This window comes from Phalaenopsis equestris, unplaced genomic scaffold, assembly GCF_001263595.1.
Source record: "Phalaenopsis equestris unplaced genomic scaffold, ASM126359v1 Scaffold000613, whole genome shotgun sequence".
Classification (NCBI taxonomy): domain Eukaryota; kingdom Viridiplantae; phylum Streptophyta; class Magnoliopsida; order Asparagales; family Orchidaceae; genus Phalaenopsis; species Phalaenopsis equestris.
Genome location: NW_018165053.1, coordinates 54,660 through 63,859, shown reverse-complemented (window position 1 = coordinate 63,859; position 9,200 = coordinate 54,660). Strand labels below are relative to the sequence as shown.

Below are 9,200 nucleotides of genomic sequence, written 5' to 3'. Positions count from 1 at the left end.
CCATAATCTTGGCGAATTTATCCAGAGGATACCCCTCCCGACTCTCCCGGAAATGTATCGCCCATCCGGACGGGGTGACTATTGTTGATCGGTTGTGCGATCTAGAGTCGTCCTTGAAAGGTAGTTGTGAGCCATATCACTTGTGGCTATCTGCATATCAACTTTACAATTCGCGTCTACATTATTTTTTATGTACATATTGGAGTTCCCTGATTCTCTTGTTCCTTGATGACGACAGCTGCAACAAGGAAAAGAGAATTTTTTAAAACAATTTCATGACATTCATGACTATTACTATATAGTAAGTAATCACTTATCTTTTTGAGACATCCTTTGAGACCTGTCTCGTATTTTTTCCAACAGTGTTTAGGATGTAGAGTGGTAGGTTAACCACATCCATTGATGAGGAAGGATGAGCTTTGTTCATCCAATCTTTGAAAGACATGGCAAGATCTACCCTCAAGATGGGTTGTTTGGATGGGCGCACTTCGACTGGAGTGAAGTCCTTGGATCCCGTGGTTGCAGTGGGATCTTCCAATTCAAATTACAGTCAATCTGTGGGTGGATCTGTGAGGATTGAGAGCAGTTATCCCATGAAGAAGCATTGCATGACTTGAGAGGAACGTCGTGAGGTTGATCTATTTGGTGGAGCAGTTCGTTTCCTTGGACCTCCTGAGTTAGGGGAAGGACGAGAGAGTGAGTCTTCTTTCGAACTGTCGTCCTCAGGGGAATCAGTGGCCGGCGTTCATGGTAGAGCTTTGAGGTCCAACGAGGAAGATGTTTCTTTATCACTTTCCCGTCCCCCACCATCAACACAGGAGGTGGAAAGTGAGGTTCGTTCTATTGCTGCGTCAGACTCGGATTGGGTGGCAAACTTCCTTACAGTGAAAAGGAGAAGGTTATACTCTCTCTTGATCGCAATGTGTTGTTGCCTAGTGTAGCGGGCTGCCGTGATCTTGCTGAGGTTTTCGTCATTCCGGGAGGTTGTTAGGAGTGGTCTGGCGCGTCAGACAATTGAATTCTCGCAGGAGTCAGAGGTCCCTGTGTCGTTCCGATTGATTGAACTCTACCCTCATGGTCCTGAGATTCCGTCAGCTGGTGTGGGTGATCGTGTTGGCGACTCGTGCTCCGAGAGGGAAGAATTAGTTGTTTCTTGGGCTTGTGAGGTTGCCCTCCAAGGTGATCTGAATTGAGTGAGAGCCAAATTTATTGCCTTCTGTCAAGATATTTGGGCTTCTCGTTCGTTAACTGAGATGAGTAAGATAGATTTGGTTAGAATAGGTGGTGAGTTAATGTTTAACCGACTGGCTCAGTTAGGGTATGCCCCAACTGAAGCCAAAACTGAAAGTGCTCTGAAATTTTTCCTTGTCGAATGACTGATTGTTTGCAATTGGATATTTTCCGTTAATCGGTAAGCTCATATGTATTTCCATTTACTAAATGATTTATATATTTTATCTATGTATATCAGTTCCTTGCTACCCGTATTTTTATTTGATGCTTTTTATGTGCCTTTTATAATGGTGTTGCTGTGTTGCCTTAGCGAAGATTTGACTTCTATGTGTTATTATAAATTAATGGGTCTGGTGCTTGAGCTCCTTGCATAACTTTTCTTTTTCCTAGCATTTGCCCTTTCTCGAGCAATGGCTCCTAGATACTCTTCCGAGCTCTTCGGTGTCATTTCTCCTGGGATTTCTTCGATTATCTCCGAGGGGCAAAGAGCGGCTCTGCTGAACTTGTTTTCTTTTGGACCGAACCTTATTCTCCGTGCCGTTACCAAAGGGGAGAAGTCGGTCGGAGACTACAGAGATAGCTTGGTTGTCTATGTGGCCCAATTTCGATATGGGTTGAGGTTGTCCTTCTGCCCTGAGATGAGGTCTTTGCTGAATGATTATGGTATCATCCCTGCGCAAATTACTCTGAACTCCATTGCCCTCATCATGACCTTTATCATTTACCTACGTCAGGTTGAGATTCCATGGTCGAGCGATTTGTTTTCATACTTCTTCAAGTTTAAGATTGATTGACAAGGTATGCAGTTTTCTCTTCTTCCCTTGACTCCGAGTGGTAGGGGTCAAGAATAAGGTGAAGGACTGGCGGTCAAATTTTGTGATCACCACATGCCTCCAAAGCTGGGGAATTGTTGTTCGACCTTCAGCCTAGGAGATGGTGAGGCCGAGGACGCTATCTGATAGCGTTTGCATTTATGCTAATAGCTTGAGGGGAGGGAGATATCCGTCTCTCAATTTACGAGTAGAGAAGTAGTTAATAGAGTTTTGTGGCCTGATGCTTCTGGAGGTATGAATGAGGATCTTTGGAGGAGGTCGGATGAGAAAGAAGAGGAGGGCTGAGGCGGCTTCAGCTAAAGCTGGGGAAAAGTGGCCTAGGGCGAAAATGCCTTCGGAGAGGGAGAGGTCTGCTGCTCTACTGGGAAAAGTTTCCAACAGATCCAATCTGGGTAAGGGAGACATTCAGCCTCCCTTTATTTTTTTTTATTTGAACCTTTGAAGTGTGTATAGGAACTTCGAGGGCATTTCAAGGGACTTCATCTGGGTTATTGGAACGTTGATCTGGACCTTAAGTGTTTTAAGAATTTGGTCAATGTAGAAATTATACCACCACCACCCATGTCCCAGAGTTAAGGGCCACCCCCAGAGTGGGTCGCATGGATTGGTGGTTTGAGCAATGTATTCGGGAGTTATGGTGGGAGGTATCTGATGGTGGATACTAAGAGAGATTGGTTCACTGGTCTCCCTACTAGGGAGGCGGTCAACCTTCTGAGTTATTTGATGGAGGTGTCCCAATCTGATGGTTTGAATGCCGCCCTATCCGGTCCAATGAACTTATGCGAGGTTTTGGATAGGTGCAGCTTCTTGGCCCCTGTCGTTTTCCATTATCTGACCAAGCTCAAACTCATGAAGAAAGAAAAAGGAAAAGTGTTGGTCAGATGGTGGCCAAGATATTGCGGGTTAAGAGAGAAGGGGAAATAGAAATCTGATCTTTAGAGAAAATGTTGGAGACCTCAACCCAGGAGTGGGAGACCCGGGTCAAGGAGCATGAGCAAACCAGTGTTTCTCTAACTGCCAAAAATAACGAGTTAGAAGAGCAGGTATCGAAGATCTTCCCCTGAGGGGATCAAGCGGTGGCGATCCTAGAGTATTAGCAACTATCGCTGCTCTCATCGCCAAAGTTAAAGCCTTAGAAGAGACGATGTCAGGGATGGTTTCGCGGAGTGACCTTGCGGTGACAGGCTCAGATCTGAGTGGGTCTTTGTATTACTAATGATCACTTTATGAAAGCTGGTTTGGTGGATCCAAAGTGTTGTAATATGGAGAACCTCGCCTCCCTTTTTGTTGACTCCGACGATAAGGCAGACAGGCCTGGCGGAGACAAAGCTGATGCTGACAGTGAGCTTGCGATCACTAAGTGACCCGACATATCTTCCTTTTGTTACTCTTTTTCCATGTAATCCTCCTATTTTGGTCACTTGTTTTTTGAAATGGAATTGCAGTTTTCTTTATGCTTTCGCTCTCTCTTTCCTTATGTGTACAGTTGTGTCATCCGGCGTACTTGGGGCCATGACCGACTTCTTTTTTTATATGCAGTCAGGCGATCTTGGCATCAATGGCCGATTTTGATAGGTACGTGGTCGGGCAATCTTGGCGCTACAACTAGTGATCTTAGATTTATACGTGGCCAGACGATCTTGGCGTCACGACTGATATTTTTTTATTAGTGCAGAGTCAGACGATCTTGGAGCTACGACCGGTGATCTTTGATTTGTTAACACCCGGGCGATCTTGGCACCACATCTTACACTCTTTGATTAGTACGTCGTCGGACGATCTTGGCGCTATAGCAGGTTTTGACAAGTACGCTATTGGGCAACTTTGGCACTACGACTAATGAATTTAGATTTATATGTGATCGGACGATCTTGGCACCACGACTGGTGATTTTTTATTGATACACAGTTGGGCGATCTTTGCGTCATGATCAATAATTTTTTATTTAGACGCAATCAGACGATTTTTGCGCCACAACTGACGCTTTTCAATTAGTACGCCCCCGGGCGATCTTGGCATCATGACCGACTTTGATAGGTACACGAATGGACAATCTTGACGCTACAACCAATGATCTTAGATTTATACGTGACTGGGCGATCTTGGCCCCACGGTAATTTTCGATAAGTATGCAGTCGGGCTATCTTAGCGCCACAGCTGGTGATATCTGATTTGTATGAAGTCGGGTGATCTTTGTGCCACAGCTGACACTCTTCGATAAGTGCGCCATTGAGTGATCTTGGGACCATGGTCGGTGACCTCTGATTCGTGCAGCTGGGTCATCTTGGCGCCACAATTGGTACTTGATTAGTATGTCGTCGGACGATCTTGGCGCCACGACAGGTGATATCTGATTCGTACGCAGTCGGGCGATCTTGGCTCCACAACTGGTATTCTTCGATTTATATTTGGTCGGGTGATCTTGGTGCCACGACCTGTAGCCCTTTAGTTTGTGGGTTATTAGTTCTCTGGTGTCTGTTCTCACCTAAAAAAAATTCCTTCGGTTCCTAGTTTGATTGGCATTGCGTGTGTATACCTTATTTGGTGAAATGAAAGAAGGATTCTAGGTTATAAATTTTGGTAGAATATTCTTCATTTTTTATTGCTTTTACAATATAATCGTTACAGAAAATTTTTTTCAGGTCGTCTCCACCCCATGTCCTTAGGATTTCGTTTCCTAAATGTGCTTTTAGTTTGTAGGCTCTTTGTCCTGATCGGCGATCAATGATGTTAAGGTCCGCTCCATGTTTGATATAGTTTTCTTGCAGCTTGTCCCCTTATTACTGGGTCGATTTTCTTTAGTACTAGATCTCTTGGGAAAAAGATCTCATTACGGATGTGTCGGTTGTAGTATCGTGTGGTTCTCCTTTTGTCTTCCTATTGCAGGGCAGAGTGTGCTCAGATTTCTTCCTCGAGGTCAAGCATGAGTGACACTCCATCACCGTTTGTCTTTTACCAATCTGCGAGGTCCCCTTCTTGAATGTCGCTACTTTGTGAACCATTTGGCTTTGGAAGTCGTACTCTACCGGCAGCATGACCTTCATTCCGTGTGAGGGCAAGAAATGTGTTTGGCCATTCGCAGTTGAAGGGGTTGTCCAGACAGCTCATTGATGAGAGGGTTTCCGCCCAAATGCCCTTCATGTCCTCCGCCCTCTTTCTTAATAGATTGAGGATGATCTTGTTGGATGCCTTGGCTTGTCCGTTGGTTCGTGGATGGTGGATCGAGGCGAACTTGAAGTTGATGCCTTGACTTTGATAGAAGTTCTGGATTTGTTTGTCCGTGAACTGAGTGTCGTTGTCCGTTATGATTGTGAATGGTAGACCATATCGACAAATCAAGTCAGTTCAAATGAAGTTCCTGACTACTTTCATAGTGATTCAAGTAAGGGCCTTCGCTTCAATCCACTTTGAGAGGCAATCTACGACTACCAGGATGAGTCAACATTGACCTTTGGATGGTGGGAATGACGCCAAGATGTTTAGTCCACATACGACTAAAGGCCATGGACTAGTGATTGGCTACAATTTGTGGGTCGTGTGATGCTGCAACGAGCCATTTTTTTGCAATTGTTTGCTTTGCTTGGAGAAAGTCTTTGTGTCTTTCAATAGTGTCGGTCAGAAATACGCGTGTCGTTGGATTTGATGTGCTAATGTCTTTCCACCAGAGTGACTCTCACATTCTCCGGAGTGAACCTCCTGGAGGTATCCTCCATTTTTGTTTCCCTAACACACCTCAGGTATAGCGATGTGGTGGACTTTCGAAAAAGTGTTCCGTCTATCAGGGGATATTGAGTGGCGTTGTGTCTAAACCTTTTGGCAATTTCCTTCGGGTTTTTCGTTTTTCAAAAAACTTAAATGTATGGGTCGACCCAACTCATGGCTTTGTCCCTTTCTACCACCATAAGCTCGGGTTCCTCAATGATTGGTCAGCTGAGCTCTTGTGGTTCTCTGCTTCCTAAACGGATACACCTGGACAACAAGTCTGCTACGTGATTTTCTTCTCTGCTAATTTCTTCAATTCAAAATCACATGAACTTCCGGGCCTCTGCCTTGGCTTTGTTTAGGCACTGCAACATTATCTTGTCTTTGGCCTCAAACTTTTCTCTTACCTGATTTACTACGAGTTGTTAGTCTGACTTTACTGCGAGAATTCGGGCGCCCAGTTTGTGGGCCAGTTGCAGTCTGGCAATCAGGACTTTGTATTCTGCCTAGTTTATTATGTGGAATTCGACAGATATAGGGTGGTACATGTGTTCTTCTGTCGGGCTGTTGAGGGCGAGTCCTAACCTTGCTCCAGTCTTGTTTGAGGTGTCGTTCACGTAAAATATCCACTACTTACTTTCGTCCGAGCTCTCTTTGATCGAGTTACCTTGCTTTGAAAAATGTGATAGGAAATTTGTGACTACTTGGACCTTGATTGTCGTTCGGGGATCATAATTGATGTCATATTTACTCAGTTCTACTCCCCATTTGAGCAACCGATTGGAGTGTTTGGGTCGGGTGAATACTGATTTAAGTGGATGGTATGTGCTTATCTGAATGGAGTGCGTTTGGAAATAAGGTCGTAACTTGTGAGCAAACACAATTAGTGCAAATGCTAGTTTTTAATAATCAAATACCTGACCTCCGCTCCTTAAAAAACTCAATTGGTGTAATAAACCGGGAATTGATTCCCTAGCTCCTTCCGGACCAATATAAAGCTAATCGCTTCGGTGCACACTTCCAGGTATAGGGAGAGTTCCTCGTTTGGCCTCTGGCTTTGGAAGAGTGGTGGAAAAGACAGAGAATCTTTGAGGTTTTGGAAGGCCTTTTGACATTCTTTTGTCCACTGGAAATTTTTGGCCTTTCGGAGGGCTTGAAGCATGGGGCACACTTGTCGCCCGATCTTAAAATGAATCAGCTAAGAGACGCGATCTGACCGGTTAATTTTTGTGTTCGTGGGGGCATCATGTCAATGAGCACATAAATTTGTCGGGATTTGCTTTTATTCCTTTCAGGGTGAGGAGGTAACCTAAGAACTTGTCGGTGGAGGCTCTGAACGCGCACTTCAGGGGGTTCAACCTCATATTGTATTTTTTTAAGGTTTTAAATGTCTCTTCCAGAAATTTTGTGTTCTTCTGCCGTTCGGATTTTGACAAGGATATTGTCGATGTAGACCTTAATATTTTTTCTTTTTTGATATTTAAAAATTACTTCCATCAGACGTACGTTGTCCGAGCATTTTTAAGTCCTATGGGCATTATATTATAACAAAATATGCCTTCAGTTGTGATGATTGTGTTTATCTTGGCGTCTACTGGGCGCTTCTTGATCTAGTAGTATCCTGAGAAGGCGTCTAAGAAACTCATGATTGAGTATTCTACGGCAACATAAACTAGGGCTTCAATTCTGGGCAGCAGATAACAATTTTTAGGGCAGGTGCTATTCAGATTGGTAATGTCGACGCACATCTGCCATTTTTATAGACCATGACGACATTCGAGAGCCAAGTGGGATATTGTATTTCCTGGATGAATTCTGCTTATTGAAGCTTTAGGATCTCTTCCTTGATGAGTGTCGCCAACGCGGTTACCGAATTTTTGGCTTTTTGCTTGACTGGTCAGGTCGTAGGGCTTATGTTTAGCCTGTGGCAAGCTACATCGGCTGGTATCCCTAGCATCTCAGCGACAGAGCAGGCGAAAACGTCACGATAATCCTTGAGTGTTTGGAATAGAAGTCCTCGGGATCCTGCGTCAAAGTTGTCACTTATTAGAAAAGATTTAAGGGGGTCGCCCTCGCTGACAGGGATTTCGTGGGTGGTTTTATTGGTCTCGAGATCACCCTCTCTCCGAGTCTGTAGGTCCAGCAGCTCCTATTCAACGCTCCCAACTGCTCGGACGTAGCATACTAACAATTGATCCAGATCCCCTTTGATTGTGATTACTTTGCCATCCCCGAAGAATTTGACTGCCACGTAGTAAGTGGATACCATGACCCTAAATCAGTTCAAGTTTAGTCGGCCGAAGATGGTGTTGTATGTCGGTGGTGAGTCAACTACCAAGAAATCCTTTGTATCTGTGAATTGCTTCTCTCGTTCGCCGCAATTAATTGCCATTAACATTACGCCAAGTGGTTCATTTCATTCGCCTGAAAATCCAAAAAGTGGATTTCCCGGCGCCGTCAACGTGTCGTTCTGAAGATTGAGCTTATTGAACACCGACTTGAATAAGACATTCACGGAGCTTCCGATGTCAATGAGGATACTCTCGAGTACGAAGTCATTAATTATTCCCGGAACAACTATAGCTTTGTTTGGGTGGTTTCTCAATCGTGGGAGATGGTCGTTGGTAAGCGTGATTGGCAGGGCATTTGCGCTCCTTCGCACTGTCGCTAGGTTGCACAGTTCCCCTTGCCCTGGTTATCTTCTGAAAATTCCTTCGATGGGCGTTTTCCTCTAAGGATGGCTGAGATAATGTCGGTTGCGTGCCGATGTTGTCTTGTACTGGTTCCTTGTTTGTCACCTTCCCTTGGTTGCCTTCCTCTTTCTATTATCACCGTATTCTTCTTGTTGTTTGCATGAATCCACACTCACCGCACCTTTTAGGATGTTCAATCTCAAGCTAGGAGACATGCCTAAGGAATAGAGCGTTAGACAAGAAAAGAGAGAAGGAATAGAGGAAAAATACACCCCACACCCTTCTTTTATGAAGAGTGTAATTGATCCCCCGTTTACTTATGAAACACCCCCTATTTATAGGGATAAACTATCGTACAATTAAATCCTGTGCCTCTCTAGGACAAGTTGGGGCCTTTTAGTGATCTTGCATATGCAATGTGTGGGATCCATTGACATGGATACCTGGCTCTAGGCCGGGATACCCAGTGTGATCGAGAAGTTACGTAGCAGGGTTACGGTTTGGCAGGACAATTGTGAGGTTGAGCAGATGTTGGACTATACGGAGTATAGGACGGGTGACCGTCAAGTCGGATCAGTGACCATAATCTTGGTGAATTTATCCGGGGGATACCCCTCTCGACTCTCCCGAAAATAGATCGTCCATCCGAATGGGGTGGATGTTGTCGATCGGTTGTGCGATCTGGAGTCGTCCATCAAAGGTACTTGTGAGCCATATCACCTGTGGCTATCCGCAAATT

General features: G+C 44.7%; 1 protein-coding gene across 1 annotated transcript in view; it reads left to right on the top strand.

Moving 5' to 3' along the window:
- Positions 1 to 9,200, top strand: part of LOC110029940 (histone-lysine N-methyltransferase ASHR1) — a 28,325-nt gene that overhangs the window by 2,483 nt on the left and 16,642 nt on the right. The gene's annotated exons all lie outside the window — the stretch shown is intronic.